This window comes from Pantherophis guttatus, chromosome 1, assembly GCF_059756535.1.
Source record: "Pantherophis guttatus breed Tessera chromosome 1, ASM5975653v1, whole genome shotgun sequence".
NCBI classification, from domain to species: Eukaryota; Metazoa; Chordata; class Lepidosauria; order Squamata; family Colubridae; genus Pantherophis; species Pantherophis guttatus.
Window position 1 is genome coordinate 215,083,573 of NC_142063.1, and position 16,996 is coordinate 215,100,568.

Below are 16,996 nucleotides of genomic sequence, written 5' to 3' on the forward strand. Positions count from 1 at the left end.
GAAATGTTCACTTTGAATTGTTGATGACATGCAGCATTTCTTTTCAATATGTTGATTCAAATGTCAGATCAAGTTTTAGCATCCAAATTAACATATTAATGACAATTGTTGAGTCATCTGCCACTTGAACTTATTTTGTTTTGTGACTCAGCGTTTGAACCAATATTAAAAAATAGGAGCATTCTTTGGAAATACACCCTTTGTGCAGTAGTTAAATTTAACAGAACAGCTACCTGGCACTTCTTCATTTTCATGTTAGGTATATAAGCAATAGTCTATTCAGCCACTGGTATACATAAAGCACCTACTTACAGTATATAGAAGGAAAAACAGAATATTCTGTTTTATATTAATAGCAATAGCAATAGCACTTACCAGTGGTGAAATCCAATTTTTTTACTACCTGTTCTGTGGGCATGGCTTGATGGGCGTGGCTTGGTGGGCATGGCAGGGGAAGGATATTGCAACATCTCCATTCTCACCCCACTCTGGGGCCAGCCAGAGGTGGTATTTGCCCTTTCTCCGAACTATTCAAAATTTCCGCTACGGGTTCTCCGAACTGCTCAAAATTTCCACTACTGGTTCTCCAGAACCTGTCAGAACCTGCTGGATTTTACCCCCGACTTAGATTGATATATACTGCTTCATAGTACTTCACAGCCCTCTCTAAGCAGTTTACAGAGTCAGCATATTACAGAGGACCCAACAATCTGGGTCCTCATTTTACTAACCTCGGAAGGATGGAAGACTGAGTCAACCTTGAGCCTGGTGAGATTTGAACTGCCAAATTGCAGGTAGCTGGCAATGAGAGAAACAAGGAAACAAGGAAGGGAGGAAGGAAGATTGTGTATTAAGTCTCCATGTGGCTTTTTTAATATCCAGGGATGGTTTAAGAGGGATGTAAACAAAAATAATAATAATTTTACTTTTTAAAAATTCAAAAAGGATGGAGGGAAGGAAGGAAGGAAGGAAGGAAGGAAGGAAGGAAGGAAGGAAGGAAGGAAGGAAGGAAGGATGTTTCCCTCTCATTTAGTGATCTCATTGTGGGGTCATTGATCATCTACGGGTGCCTCTTTTCACTTTTTCTTCTCCTTATCAAAAGTAGTGTTTTTCAACTCCAACAGCACAAGCAAAGCTGTGCAGTGTTTCTATCGTGTTTCACTTCATTGTAGACAATCCTTCCATCCTTCCGAGAGGTTGCTAGTGCATATTCTTGCAGGCATCTCTACCCTGTTGAAGGCAACAACAACCCTATGAGGAAAATTGAGCTGAGTGTACCCATGTAATTCACTGAGTTTCCATGCTTGAGGATGATCTTGAACTTGAATCCCCCCAGTCCTGGTAGTATATCATAGCCACTATACCACACTGTGTGGCGGGATACAGTAATTGGATACAGCGCAGGAACAGAGAACACCATTTGCAAGTCAATGGTTAACCTTTGATTTTCTATCCCCTCTGGGTAGATCAAGATAGACAAGCTGCTATGCAGATAGTGAGCTAGATGCATCAGTGGACTAATTGGCATAGGGCAATATCCTATAATTCTAAGGAAGGGAGGGGAGGGGAGGTAGTTGTGAGAGGTGCTTTATTTGTCTCTTCAGTTGTATCTGTTGCTGACAGTCCCAGGCCTCCTATGAGGCAGAGCGGGAAAGGGGCAGGTCCCAAGGAAGGGATTAGAAAAGTAGATGGGAAGTGGATCATTCTGTCACTATTGTTGCTGTTCGGTTGTTAAGTTCAACTCTTCATAACCCTGTGGACCACAGCATGCCAGCATGCCTGTCCTCCACTCTCTCCCAGAGTTTGCTCAAATTCAATATTCATTGCGTTGATGACACTATCCAACCATCTTCTGCTGTCTCCTTCTCCTTTTGCCTTCAATCTTTCCCAGCATCAGTTCAGGGTCCTTTCCAATGAGTCTTCTCTTCTCATTTGGTGGCCAAAGTATTTGAGCTTCAGCTTCAGTGTCTGCCTTCCAAAGAACAATCAGGATTGATTTCTTTTAGGATTGATTGACTGATTCGATCTTTTTGCTTAGCAATTCTAAAATTCTGTTTTCTCCAGATAAGGAAAAATAACTCATCCTCAGGATAGGTCCTGCAGAGCTAACGATGAGAGAACCCTCCTGGTACTCTGCAGACAGTGGGACACACTGGCACAGATGCCAGGAATAGGTGGCATATGCTTTAGTGGAAGGGAGTAAAGGGGGATGGCTTTAAGGAAGATGGATACAAGAGCCTTGGTGGGACAGTGGACTAAACTGCTGCTGTTAAAGTAGTTCTTAGCTGCCAGCTGCCTGCAATTACTGCAAGTTCAATTCTCACCAGGCTCAAGGTTGACTCAGCCTTCCATCCTTTTGAGGTAGGTAAAATGAGGACCCGGTTTGTGGGGGCAATAAACTGACTTTGTATAAAATAGAACATCGCTCGGGGGGGGGGGGCAAAAAGCCCCACTAAGCAGGTATATACAAAAGTTTGAAGGCTATTGCTTAACGCATTGTAAGCCGCCCTGAGTCTCTGGAGAAGGGCGGCATACATAAATCGAACTAATAAATGGGAATGGCTACCACAAAGAATTGTAATTAAGGAAGCAGGAGAAGTAAAAAAAAAAAAAAGCTGAAAGTTCTCTATATTGTTTTGAGCTGGATTTTTTTCCCCCTTGCATTTTTCTTAATTTCCAACTCAGGAGAAACTGTGCTGTTTGATTTGATTGGTGGAATGTTTTGTTCAGCTGGCACAAGAGAATTGGGTCGACATCCTGCCTTCATTCAGCTGGATGGCTTCACACTATGAATAATCTTCAATTGTTTTGTTTCTTTAACTTTGGGTCTTCATTATATCTCTAAACAGGTGTTATATTCAGATACATATTGCTTCCAATATGCAATCTACCACTTGATCAGATTACTTTATAAATAGGACCAGAAACTGCTGATATTGGCTGCCGGCTATCTGAATAACAAGATAAAATGGATGGTTTCCTTACACTTTGATTAGATTTTGTGTCAGTCCTTACAGTGACAGATTTACAAAAAAGTAATAAAAAGACAATGTAATTTAAAAATCAATAATGTGTTCCGTGGCAGCAGCCCAGCCCACCATTTTGCATAGCTGGGAATATTGCACTGTAATGCTGAATGCTCCTTTGTCAGTCTTCTCTTCAATTTATTAACTTTTAAGCAGATTTCTTGGAAATGTTTACCTTGGACAACTATGGCAACCTTTCTCGTGAACCGATTTCCATTGCACAATGTGCTTATTGCTCTTAAGATACCAGAATAAATGGTACCATTATGGATAGGAGGGGACAGGGAGTTCTATGAGACAAACCCACTTCTTTTAGCAACCACGTTTTCCTACATTTGTGCGATAATTGGTAAATGTCTGTGAAGATATTCAGTCATCCAGGTCATGGTTGTCTCAAAGGTATTTTTTCAAGAGGAACTGGACTTCCTTTGTTTTTCCTTCAGTTCAGAACTGAAGAAGCTTCTTGGATGAGAAGTGAAACGTCTTTGACAAAAAACAAAGAAAATCCAGTTGCCTTTTGGAAAAGCACATTTAGGGCTATCAAATTAGTAGTCACAAGTGGGTGATTGAAGTGTGCCCCTTTTACACACATACATAAAAATAGGGAGGGTTTTGATCACATATGAGTGATCTTTATCTTGACTTTGTTGCCCCGTCTGCAAATCTCTTCGGTAATTTTGCCAGGAAATCAGCAGGATAAGAGCTCATCTAAAGGACATTCTACTTTGAACTTCAGTATAACTTGAATTGGAGGGGGTAATATCCTTCCCTTGCTTTCCGAGCAAGGAGGCAGGAGGGAATTAGAAAGAACCTCAGACAGGTTCCCCCTGACTCCTTTGGGCATCAAATGGAAGGAAGGGGCAAACACAGGCAGTCATGCAAAATTCTAGTACATGAGCCTATCTTAATAAAGTCTAGGTCTAATCTTCCTGTGGAGTCAGTTTTTTGATGGGGCCTACCTCATAGGGCTAATAGGTAGGAAGAAGGACATTCTGAAATCCCAAAGGTGCTTTTTCAAAAGGCAGTTGGACTTTATTTTTCCTTGAGGATGTTTTGCTTCTCATCCAAGAAGCTTCTTCAGTTCTGAACTGTCAGTTCGGTCCAGTGGTGGGTTTCAAATTTTTTTACTACCTGTTCTGTGGGCGTGGCTTGGCTTGGTGGGCATGGCAGGGGAAGGATACTGTAAAATCTCCATTCCCTCCCCACTCCAGGGGAAGGTTACTGTAAAATCCCCATTTCCCCCCGATCAGCTGGGACTTGGGAGGCAGAGAATAGATGGGGGCGGGGCCAGTCAGAATTTTTACTACCGGTACTCCGAACTACTCAAAATTTCTGCTACCGGTTCTCCAGAACTGGTCAGAACCTGCTGAAACCCACCTCTGGTTCAGTCAGAACCAGAGGTGGGATTCAGTCGGTTCTGTCCAGTTCAGACGAACCGGTAGTGGTGACTATGGGAGGCTCTGCCCACACGCCCAGACGTAATGCGCAAGCAAAGAGCATGCATGGAAGGCCATGCGCATGCGCAGAGGAGGCACATGTGAGTGTAGCGCACACACGTGTGTGCTCACATTTGCGAACTGGTAGGGAAGGTAAGTGAGTCCCACCTCTGATAAGAACTGAAGAAGCTTTTTGGATGAGAAGTGAAACAACTTCAAGGGAAAACAAAGTCTAATTGCTATTGGAAAAAAGCATCTTTGAGGCAGCCATGACCTGGATGACTGAGAATCTCCACAGCCATTCTGAAAGAAGACAGAATATGACTCTGCATTAATAATGATGAAGATTTATTAAGTTAGATTATTAAAGGATTGTGACAGAGTCTACTATTTTTTACTTGCTGTTGAACACTTCACCTTGTTATGCTTCACAAGAGAACACAAAGCCAGGCTCTTTTAAATCATAATTTGTTAAAGAAGTCAAAATGGTATAATGTTAAGCCACAATGGCTTTGTGAGAGCAGCACCATTGCTCAAATAATTCTTTAGCAATCACTTCATGTAATGTGCAATAAACCAAACTATGTTTTCTCTCCTTTTCTCCTCATATTCTGCTCCTCCTTATAAGTTCCTCTTCCTGCTATTGTGGGATACACTTATAAGTTCCATTCACATTTGTACAGATACAAAAACCAAAATTGCAAGATTCCAGGGCAGTTTGAAAATCTTGTTACATAGACTAATTTAGGGTGGATTTTTTGAAACCTATCTTCCAGGCAGGATTAGGTAACACAGTGCCTGCAGAACCTCTGAGGAATTTGCCACAGCTGATTAACTTTTTAAAAATAAAATAAAATGAGAAGATGGCATATTGTCAGAGTGTAATTGCATTTTCATGTATGTAATGCCTGTGGGCCCTATGTAGCCTACCCTTGGTATTGTTAGAAAATAAAAGTACTGAATGGGTTCACCCACATCTTTTGATTTGGAAGTGGGCCTGTTGCCTAGAGAAGGCTGTAAGGAACAATTCCTTGCTAAGGGATGTTTGTTTCTCCTGGGATCGATCGATCTATCTATCTATCTATCTATCTATCTATCTATCTATCTATCTATCTATCTATCTATCTATCATCTATCTATCTATCTATCTATCTATCTATCTATCTATCTATCTATCATCTATCTATCTATCTATCCATCTATCTATCTATCCATCCATCCATCCATCCATCCATCCATCCATCCATCCATCATCTATATTATCTTTCATCTATCATTTACCTACGGTATCTCTCTCCTTCTCCCTCTCCCCCTCCCTCCTTCCCTCCCTCCATATTTAAATTATTATTATGGTTGGTCACACAGTCAGCCACATGTTTAGACAGGATTTGCATTTCTATCCATCTATCAAGTCCTTTCCAAGGATCTGGGATAGGCAGATGGTATTAAATATATCATCGCAGGATGGAAACTGTTCCAAGAAAAGCTGCCTTTTGCAATTGACTGATAGTGATTCTGTCAATGCCAATGGTGTTCAAGTGGTGCTCCAGATGTTTTGGGATATTATTATTATATACACAAAACATGTGAAACCCCAGCTCCCAGTTTATTATTGTTATTAGATCCAACATTGCAATGAAGCATTAACTTCAACACATATTGGGGTGATTCCCTTTTGTAATAGCTGGCCTACATTCTTTCCTGTTTCATTAACTCACTAAGGCCAAGCATTGTTCCAGAGGAATAATGCCTGTTTTCTTTGGATAGAGTTGTCTTGGAATAAAAACTGTCTTGTCCACTTACAGATCAGCGTGGTATCTGGTTTCCAGTGGTGATGGGGATATTGTGGATGATTGATCTCAGATCAGGGTTTGCTTCCATGCTATGAATGCTTATATGAAACAGGGCAGGGTGATCAGGAAGTTGCATTGCAAGACACATTCCATCTTCTTGAGCTACTTTTTCCAATCATATTCTGATATTCCCATATGAAACAGTACACCTTCTCAGTATCTTCAATGGGGATAATTAGTGATCGTACTGGTTGGGATGACGTGAGTGCTTTATTTATGAACTGACTCTATGCAGTGAACAACAGAAAGAAAGCAATTCAAATGAATCTGGCTACAGACATCGTAAAAATATAATAGAAGTGTGACATTACTATTATAAAGTATCAGGGGGACTTCATTAAGCTTGGGCCAAAGGCACAATGGAATAAGATCATTTTAATGGGCAACTCAGGAAGCAGAGAGGTGAATATATATCAAGGCAGAGTGAATCTAAAAAGAACCGAGCCCACTAGTGAGAAAGCCTAGTATTTTCTCCACACCCTTTGTACCTCAGAAAATGGGGCCTTCAGTAGACCTCTGTTGTTGCTTGAAATATCACGAGTATCAGCCGGTAGAAAGATACCAGAGAGGCATCTTCTAAACTATATTATATCCACAGCAAATGATGAGCTTTCCAAAATTTCATCAGACATGCATTGTTTAATGCATTTATAATGTATTTACCCTTAGGACACCCATAATTTCCAGGAGTCTGGATTAATTTGTCTTTTTGATTTAATCAATAAAGGCTCAGAGAATTCCTCTCTGGAAGGGGAAGAGTTGCAATACCAAAAGCCAAACAAAGAGTCCATTTCCCAATATAAGCCTGTAGTGTCTATTATGCTGTCCATTTCCCTAAATCAACCTGGGAGCACAATTGTATTTAGGCTTGACTTTCAGCAAAATTGAAGGGCAACATCTTTTTTTTTTTCTGTTCCCCTAGTCATCTCATCCTAAATTATACATGCTCAAAGTAAATAACTTCAGCAAAGAAGAAATTAATTAATGTAAATATGTAATAGCAAAAGACAAAAAAAAAAAAAAACCTCAGGAATTCATTGAACCACATATTTTTAGTAGTTATGTATCCATAATTGCAGGAGGGAAACACAGAAGAGTAATTCAAGGCAGCTTACAGGAACCAGATGGCAATCTAAGAATTGTTTACTTACTTCAGAGAAGAAAGAAAGCTACCCCACAGCTACTAAGAAATTCTGAAGGTATGAACAGCAATGTTCCATGTGTGTGTGTGTTTTTGTGTGTGTGTGTGTTTGTGTGTGTGTGCATGTACCTCCATTCTTAACAACTTTATTTTATTCTCCATTCATTAAATTTTCATTCATTTTGTTAAGTCGTTTTCATTACATCTGTTTCATTACCCATATTAATTTATCATGATTTTCCTTCTCTTTTTTATTTTTATCGTTTTGTTTGCTCTTCTCCTTCTCCTTCTCCTCCTCCTCCACCTCTTCCTCCTCCTCCTTGTGGTGTGTGTTTTTGCTGCTGCCTAAATGCCTACAGAAAGCAGAAGTAAGTACCATTTTGGGCAGTTCTTGTATCTTAAGTTCATGTTTTGTTTGGAGACTGGTACATTCTCTGAGCTGATGTTTTTTTTCTGACTTGGGATCCTTCTTTCTGGAAAATGGAGGAAAGTGATTGGATCATCATCATTACCTTCTGTCTGGTCCATTCTTAGAGCATTACCTCTTTCTGTCAATTATTATACTTTGAACAGTGCAGCCAAAAAGAATAGAAATGAAATGCTTAGGTCAGCAGCACAAAGTAGAGTTTGAGTCCCTTGGAAAGACAAACAGAAAACAACGGGCCTATTGCTCTAATGTTAATTTTGGGCAAGGAAATCAAATACATTCTAAATTTAGGATTTGGGATGATTAACTGAAAGCCAAATGGAGAAAACGTGGGGAAATAGAAAAGGTACCTGAAAAACAAAGGCAAAGCAACAAAAGAGAGACTGAGGAAGACAGATGGCTTGTTGTGTATGCGTCCCAAATTTTACAAAAGACAAAAACAAGACCAAACAAGCCTGCAAAAAACATCTTTGTGCCATGATCTGAGTGGATCCAATTAAGACCACTTGACTTTTATTGGAAGGCCGATGCTGAATGCCCTTTGGGGGAGCAATCACAGATACATTATGTTGGAGAGTTTTCTTCTTTGCATCCAGTGTCCCCCAGCACCAACATTTAGCTGATGCAACTAGAAGAATCAGATCTGTTTACTGTGACACAGCATCTGACAATTTTATCCCCAATGAAAATACCTCTCTCTCTCTCTCTCTCTCTCTCTCTCTCTCTCTCTCTCTCTGTGTGTGTGTGTGTGTGTGTGTGTGTTTAAGGGGTGGTGGTGGATATAGAGAGAATGGATTCTTTAAATGAAAAAAGACTGATTTCTTTTGCAGGATATAACCAAAATTGGAAATGTGTAGATTTGCAATGCAAGATGATGATGATGAAAAAGCTTTTAGCAATGCCGGGAGAATTGCAGGCAGAGATCAAATGAAGGGCTGTTTCTGGCTTCAGTTCCCAGATGTCATTTCCATGTTTCTTCACACATGGAGAACATCATTTATGTGTTTTACAGGCTACAAGAAAAACAGCTTTCACGTCGGAGCCATTTTGGGAACATTAGCCTTAATGTAGTTGCAAGCCAGGAGCTCCCGAGCATGTAATGTGGAATTTGTATACTTCTTGTGTGAGTTCCTAACATATCTCAGCTTCCTCTGCAAGATCGCAGGAGGGTTCTTTTGCAGCATTATAAGCAAGTTGTTTTCAAGAGGAATGCACAAGGACACACTCGTGGAAGTGAGCCAGAGTCATGAATTTTATGAAAACTTTGATGGAAACCACATTAAAGGGCAACATCAGCTCACAAATCAGCTCAGTAATTTTTTCTCCCCCATCAGGTTAGCGGGGAACATGATTCATTGTGAATTTACTCCTTCATGGCCACCATTTCATGAAGTATCATTTATCAGTTTATCAGCCTCTTGAGTTTATCAGAAAACAAACGGTGTTGTTATTTTTAATGATATTTGTACATGACTACAAGACATGCATGCCTTACAGCCAACCTATTTTATTCATAAGAGAAGATTTGCTACATTTATATGTATTTTACATGGGTTGCAAGGTTATTTTACATGCTTCACATTTTTATTTTCACTAAGAGACAAGCTTGAAAAAGCTTCATCTATTTCACTAATGTGAAAGCTATAAAATGGGAGGAGAGGGGGAAAATAAAACAAATATTAAAATATTTTTAAAACTACAAAAGAGATGCCTAATGCAATTGGAATGTCGAGGTTCTAATAACAAACGGAACCAAAATTAGATTGTGAGAAAAATCAAATATAAGCTGTAAATTACAATTGCTTGTTTCATCCACCAGGATTTTAAACATCTGAGCTTAATGTAATATGTGAATTCAGGCACGTGTATGTCCCTTCAGCAGGGACACACTGTCAACTTGGATCTTCAACAGTCTACATGTATGTTTAGGAACTTGCCACATGTACACTTTTAGGTTTCCCTTTAAACATTTACGTAAACCCTGGGGGAACATAGGAAGGCAGACCAACCCAAAACATAGTTTAAAAAGAGATCCTGCCTTATTTTAGCTTGATTTTAATATGTAGATCAGTCTAAAATAACATGTATTTTAGAGATACATGTACTTTAGAGATTGAGAACAAAACACAGAAGAGGGCACTCTTGGCTAGGCTGGGCATATGCATGTCTTCTCTTTGTGAAGTCTAAAGCTATAGCATATATACTATACTGTTTCTAAAGAGAGCTTCCAGACATAAATAGGGGTGAGCATGGCTCTCCTCACTTGATCTATTGGGTGCTTGCCTGGTTGTGTCAGAAGCACTGAAGCTTTAATAAATACATGGCAGCACCGTTGCTCTTGCTTAGATTAACCGGAATGTTTAATGCTACAAGGAGAGGGCTGGCGTCTACCTCTTCCGATTAATTCCACATGATCCTGCTTATGGAATGCACTAATTAGTTTCTGAATCATTATCCTTGGAGTTCTGAAAATTACTGAAACTCATTAGGGTTAGATCAGTGCAGCTATGAAAGATAAAAGGCCCACACAATTTTCAAGATTCTCCTGCCACCAGAGATTAAACAATCCAGGCAAAATATTTACGGTGACAATGATTAACACCCCCCCCCCCCAAAAATAAAAAATAAAAATGAAGAGTTCTAAGAACACTTTTCACTGGCTACACCTTCCTAGAACCTAATCATTTGGTGAAATAAAAGGAAATAAATATTTGTATTGTAGAAGAGAGATTGTGCGTTTGACATTTTTTATTGTTATTGCTGTTACTATATATTATTGTTATTATCATAATTAGAACTACCAAGTGTTCAGAATAATCAGAATAGCAGAGTTAGAAGGGAATTTAGAGGTCTTCCAGTCCAATCCCCTGCTCATGCAGGAGCTCCTATCATTCCAGCCAAATGGCTGTCCAATCTCTTCTTAAAAGCCTCCAGTGATGGAGCACCCACAACTTCTGAAGGCAAGCCGTTCTGCTGGTTAATTGTTCTCACTGTTAGGAAATGTCTCCTTAGTTCTAGGTTGCTTGTCTCCTTGATTAGTTTCCATCCATTGTTTCCTGTCTTGCCTTCAGGTGCTTTGGAAAGTTCCTTGGGATGGGTCCTCTTGCGTGGGATCTAGGGCACAAGAGGGAATATTTAGACCTGCAGTGATTATGTCATCTATATAAAGTTGGCTGGTTAGTAACTGTAGATAGATTGTTGACATGAATTCTGGGTGAAAGCATAGACAAAACGGATGTGTTGGCTCAGTTTGTTAGGCTAGTATATCTCTTGACTGTTTGAGTTGTGCAGTATTGATGCAGTTGACATCTAGGAGCATCAATTATTTTTATCCTGTTATCCAGGTGATATAATTGTAGAAAACAATATATGGTTGCCATATGTTAAATAACAGTACCATATCTGAGATGCCAAAAAATTAGAACTTTCTGTGTGGCTACTCTGATCTGGTGGCCCTCTCTTTGGTCAAATAAAGGAATACGGAATATGTTAGAAAAGTTTTTAGTTTAGGTTGTAGAGGTCAATAAGATCTTGGAATGTCCCAGCAGCTACAATTAAGCCAGATTTCTTTTATCAAGAAAAATTTTGTTTTTTTAAAATCAATAAACTATTTACATTTTAAATCACAGAACATTGTATCTTGGTCTTTATTTATTTCTGAGGTAAATGTGCCTAGAGCATAATCCCTTCTTCTCTCTTTCTGTCTCCCATGTGTCTCCTATGTGTCTCCCCTGTGTGTGTGGGTAAAGGGGTCATATTTATAGAGTGGCTAAGCCACTCCCCCTTCAGTCCCTTAGACAAAATGGAGGGAAAGTATAAACACAAAACCATCCTTACAGTATAGACAGTGTGGTTCAGTGGCACTGTTTTAGATAATTATCTGACAGAATATGTGTAATTGCACTTCTCATCTTGAAGAAGAAAGGAGAGTCAAGAAGGAGGGAGGCAGAAAGAGTGAGCTGATTAAGGGGAGAAGGCTAGCTTTTTCCACCACGATGCAGCCATAACATACATATCACTTGTATGGTGGCCATGCCAGGACTAATTTATAATAATAAAAACAAAACATATTCCTTTGATGCTCTCCAATAAGGAGCCTAGGTTGCCTGTTTCTGTGGGCACATTTCCAATAAAAGCACAAGGCTGCAGCCACACACCATTTTTTTTAATTTGTACCAACACCTTGGAGGCATATGTGGGCTCAGAGGCACACTTGTAAACAAAGATAATCCTAAATGTTAGTATTTGGCCATGTAGCATATTAATCTATCATTTTATTTTATTTTACAGTGATTTTTTTTAAGAAAAGCAAAAGAAGGTGGAAAGAAAAGACCAGCCAGTTATCTGACGAAGCATATACTTATTATCTCTACTGACGAGACTACCAACTTTGCTTCCCCCCGCCCCCATGTTTCATATATCCACATGCTGATTTACAAATTTTCTCTTCATCTGATTTCATTTAAATTTCACAAATTTCTGAAAGTCAGCTTCAGAGGGAAGTCATGGTTATATATGTGATACCTTCCTTCAATCATCTCAAGAGTTGGAAAAGGAGGCATCACACGTATAACCATGGCTTCCCTCTGCAGCTGGCTTTCACAAATTTGTCCCAGAAGAGGAAGAAAAAATATGTTGGTGCTGCATTGGCAGGCGTCTTATGAATGGGTCCCATTGCTCTAAAAATTCAGTGCTTCTCTTCACCCTTAGTTGATTTGCAAAACTGTCTTTATGAGGCTGAGTATCTTGGAAACTTTTTCTTTGAGCTCTGTCTCCAAGATCACCTGCTTTCGTCACAGACATGTATTTCCCAAACACATCTAACAATCCAGCACGGGCCAAGAAATTGACACACGCTATGGATTAAACAGATGGGGAGGAGGTATGAGTAAAGCAATGACAGCATTAGCCAGGAATGGGGGTCTGAAGCCAAGCCTTCTGTTTAGGTAAATCAATGTAGATCAGACAAAGTTAGGGAGGCAGCATTTTATCCCTCATTAGAATCTGGCCCAGAAACTGAGTGAAAAATGTCACAAATGAAGTAAATTTGTCCAACAGGATCATAGCCATGGTTATATAGTTCAGCACTAAGGAGTATGCTTCTGCACCATTCAAAATTGGCTTGGTTTTATGTCTTCAGCCTCCCCTAGGAATCCCCAGCCCATGACTAGGATCCAGGAAAAATTAATGGCAAATAAAAGGGCAATTCTAAATATGCTTAATTAGAAGCAAGTCTAAATGGTTTCAATCTGACCAAAAAAAAAAAAAAAAGCATAGCTTAGGAAAAGCTTCCAGCTCAGGAGTGGAGAAATGCTTTGTAGGCATAGAAGCTTCACATACATCTGGGTCTCCAGACACAATTCAGGGTGTTGGTTATTACCTTTAAAGCATTACATGGCTCAGGGCCAGGTTATCTTCGAGACCGCCTTCTACCGCATAGCTCCCAACGACCGGTAAGATCCCATAGGCGGGACCCGGAGTTGGTTTCCTCCGGGTCCCGCCAGCTAAACAATGCCGGCTGGCGGGCCCACGGGGGAGGGCCTTCTCTGTGGCTGCCCCAGCTCTCTGGAACCAGTTACCTCCTGAGGTCCATCCCCACCCTATTGGCCTTCTGGAAAGCGATGAAGACCTGGCTTTTCCGGCAGGCCTGGGGCTGTTGATCTCGCTTTGCGATCTGACGAGATCCGGCCATGAATGGTGTGAATGGGTTTTAATGTTTTTAATGTTTTTAATTTTTAAGTGTTTTTATAGTGATCTTTTGAGTGTATTGTGAGCCACCCTGGGTCTTCGGAGAGGGGTGGCATATAAATTGAATAAATAAATAAATAAATATATTGGGAAGAAAATGTGATGATGATGATGATGATGACAATGATAATGACTTTTTCTATTAAAAAGCAGTGACTACAAAAACAATAATTAAGGCAGAAATTAAAAATACAATACAGGAAGTCCTCGATTTATGACCACAATTCAGCCGAAAATTTGTGATGCTAAGTGAGGCAGATATTAAGTGAGTTTTGCCCCATTTTATGACCTTTCTTGTCACAATTGTTAAGTGAATCACTGCACTTGTTAAATTAATACCACAGTTGTGGTATTCTGGCTTCCCTTATTGACTTTGCTGATCAAAAGATCACAAAAGGAGATCACATGACCCTGGGACACTGCAACTGTCATAAATATGAGTCAGTTGACAAGTATCTGAATTTTGATCATGGGACCATAGGGAAGGTGAAGTGGTCAAAAGTGTGAGAAATGGTCATAAGTCACTTTTTTTCAGTGCTGCTGTTGTAACTTTGAACAGTCACTAAATGAACTGTTCGAAGTCGAGGACTACCTGTATCTCTTTAAAACCAGAATTTCAGACAGACAATATATATACATTTCAGATAAAAACATTAAAATGTCTGGATCAATTTGAAAATATGTACGGGGAGAAAAAAAGAGCCATGAAAATCAGGCCAGGTTTTCCCTCATTGACTACTGCTAATGGTTTGAGTAATGGTCTTAGACTGTGTTTTTATATTTTGCATTTTGCATTGTAATTATCCAACATGAATATTCATGTGAATAGCAAAGTGGGGTGCAAATTAATAAGATAATACATTTGAAGAGCTTTATGGCCTTTATCAGCCCAGGTAGGAGAAAGGGAGAAAAAAGACATGCATTCTAGTTTGTTTGTTTTTTTAATGCATTTGCTTCTTTTACATCTGTTTCTATATGGAGAAAATAAGCAACTGAATTGAGATGGGCGACCATAAATATCAGGAAAAGAGGAAGGAAGGAAGGAAGGAAGGAAGGAAGGAAGGAAGGAAGGAAGGAAGGAAGGAAGGAAGATCAATTATGATGACAATTTCTGAGATGATAAAACTCTCTCATAAAAAAGGAGGATCAAGAAGAAATGATTGGATCAAATAATTGATTTATTGGTGAGAATGAGGAGGAGAAAGAGAAACTGTCTTTTTTAAAGAAAGGAGAAAGAGAGAGATATGTAACAAGAGAGGTAACTGGGATTTAAGCGAAGTGCTTGTTTACAAGCAGCAATGGTGGGACAAATGAAACAGCACTGTCTAGAATGACTAATACTACATCAGATAATAATAATTGTGTCATAAATGTGGGGCACCTTTAAAAAAAAACACCTCCTTATCACTTTGATATACTTTTTGTTCCTTTCTGAAACCCTTTTAGAGAATGGAGGGAGAGTCTAGTTAAACCACTTGGGAAAAATTATTTTTTCCTTTCCTTTTCCTATGTAAAATGCAGAAGGCTCTTCAAAAAGAAGAAATGCAGAAGAACAGATACTCTTTTGGTGCAGACCTACATGCATTCAGGCAAATAAACATAAATTGTTCAATTTTGACAGGAGCTAAATCTTTCAAAACAACAACAACAAAAAAAGGCAGAGTAATATATCAGATCTAACTTTCTGTCTCCCTTAATGTTTTCTAAGAAAACACTTCAGACAGCAGAAATTCAAGATATCAAGAATCACTTTTATAGCTACTGCTAGCCTGGTTAAATTCAACTAAGATAATTCCCTTGTCTTGTTCTGGTGATTGATATACTACATGCAACAAAATGTCATAACTACCGCCTCTCCCTTTAAGCATGTTGTTGCAGTCATCCCCATTGAAGTACTGTTAGAAACCACCTTGGTTCTTTCTCTTGTTATCTTGATTATCTTGCAGCTAATCTTTCTGATTTTTAACTTTAATGAAATTTGGGCTTTTTTAAAAAAAGAATAGAGAATAAGGTATGTCTTATTGAAAGAGGCAAGTCATTTCCATGGGTAGTGGTATCTTTTATTGTTCCTTGTGGGGGGAGGGGAATGAGGAGAAATAGATATATGACAATGGATGCCTCAGATGCTCTCAGAGAACAGGGGACCAGAGAGGTGGATTTGGATTTGCACTGTGGCCTCAGCTTCTTAGAGGAGGAAGGAAGGGAAATCTACGGATTTTAATGACATGCTTGGTTGAAACATTAAAGAGGGGTGGGAGAGAGAAAGAAAAGATGAAAAGAAGACCAAAGGCTTATTCTTGCTCAAAATCCATACCCCCAAAGGCTTGGATAAAGGATAACAAGATTGGACAAGAAGCATCAAGCACAAGTACTAACCCTATTTTTATTATAAGGTTACCGTAAAGAATCTTTCAGAGTCACCTTTACAGTCCAAGAAACCAGGGTGGGTCCCCTGGGAGACATTTGCCAAGCTCCCCTTTTTTTTGCGAGCTAAGCTCTTATCTAACCACAGAATTCCAGATGCTACAGTGTGTCATGACTGAAATATTTCTGTTTCAAAGAAAACACCCTGAGTGGGATTCTCTTTTCTAGGCAGAGGCTCTAGAACTCCTCTCTGAGTCCTTCAGTCCCCAGAGGTGAGAAGGAGGGGAAAACTAATTTCAGAAATTGATTTGGATCAACGAGCAAAGTCAAGGCAAAAACCAGAGCTCGGCAGGTGTCAGCTTAGTGGCCTTAGGCAAAATTCTTTTGTCAATTGTGAAAAATCACTCTCATGGGTGATAGCCCCAGGCTGTGATTTGTTTCCCTCTTCCTTCTTTCTTTATGTCACTAAACCCATCATCCTTTACTAACTTCTCTAGGAGTAAGGACTTTTGAGAATGGCCTATAATTACCCAAAGCTACTGGCTCAGAAGATTTTTTTTTTTAAAACAGAGTTCATATTTTAGGGAGAAAGATAGATTCCATTGAGATTCAATTATATAAATATAATGAAATAAATATTTGTATCTTAATCTTGATTAATCTCCTCTCATTGGAATTAACAGAGAATTGAGCAACTAATTTTCTCTGGGTTCAGGCCCCCAAGTTCCAAACCTTCTATATTCTTTAAGATTTGAGCCTCAAAGATGAAATTTTAACTTCTCGTGAGATTCTGTGATCCTGTTACATTCTCGAGTTGAAGAAAAAATATATGCGTGTATGGTTTGCTGTTAAAATTGCAGTGTTTTACTACTTGGAAATTCAGATTTTATTAAAGAAACCCTTGTTAAAAACATTAGCCACTTAAAACTGTTCCTGTCTAGAAATGCTACTTCTTCAATGTTCCATGATTTAACTTTGAATACCCAGAATACAACATGAAA

The 16,996-nt window shown here is 39.3% G+C and overlaps 1 long non-coding RNA gene across 1 annotated transcript; it reads left to right on the plus strand.

Annotated features, from left to right (window-relative positions):
• Positions 1 to 7,404: 7,404 nt before the first annotated feature.
• LOC148116773 (uncharacterized) lies at positions 7,405 to 10,994 on the plus strand. The gene is made up of 2 exons (XR_015731322.1): positions 7,405 to 7,514; positions 8,714 to 10,994. It is a non-coding gene; the product is annotated as an uncharacterized LOC148116773 (long non-coding RNA).
• The last annotated feature ends 6,002 nt before the right edge of the window (positions 10,995 to 16,996 follow it).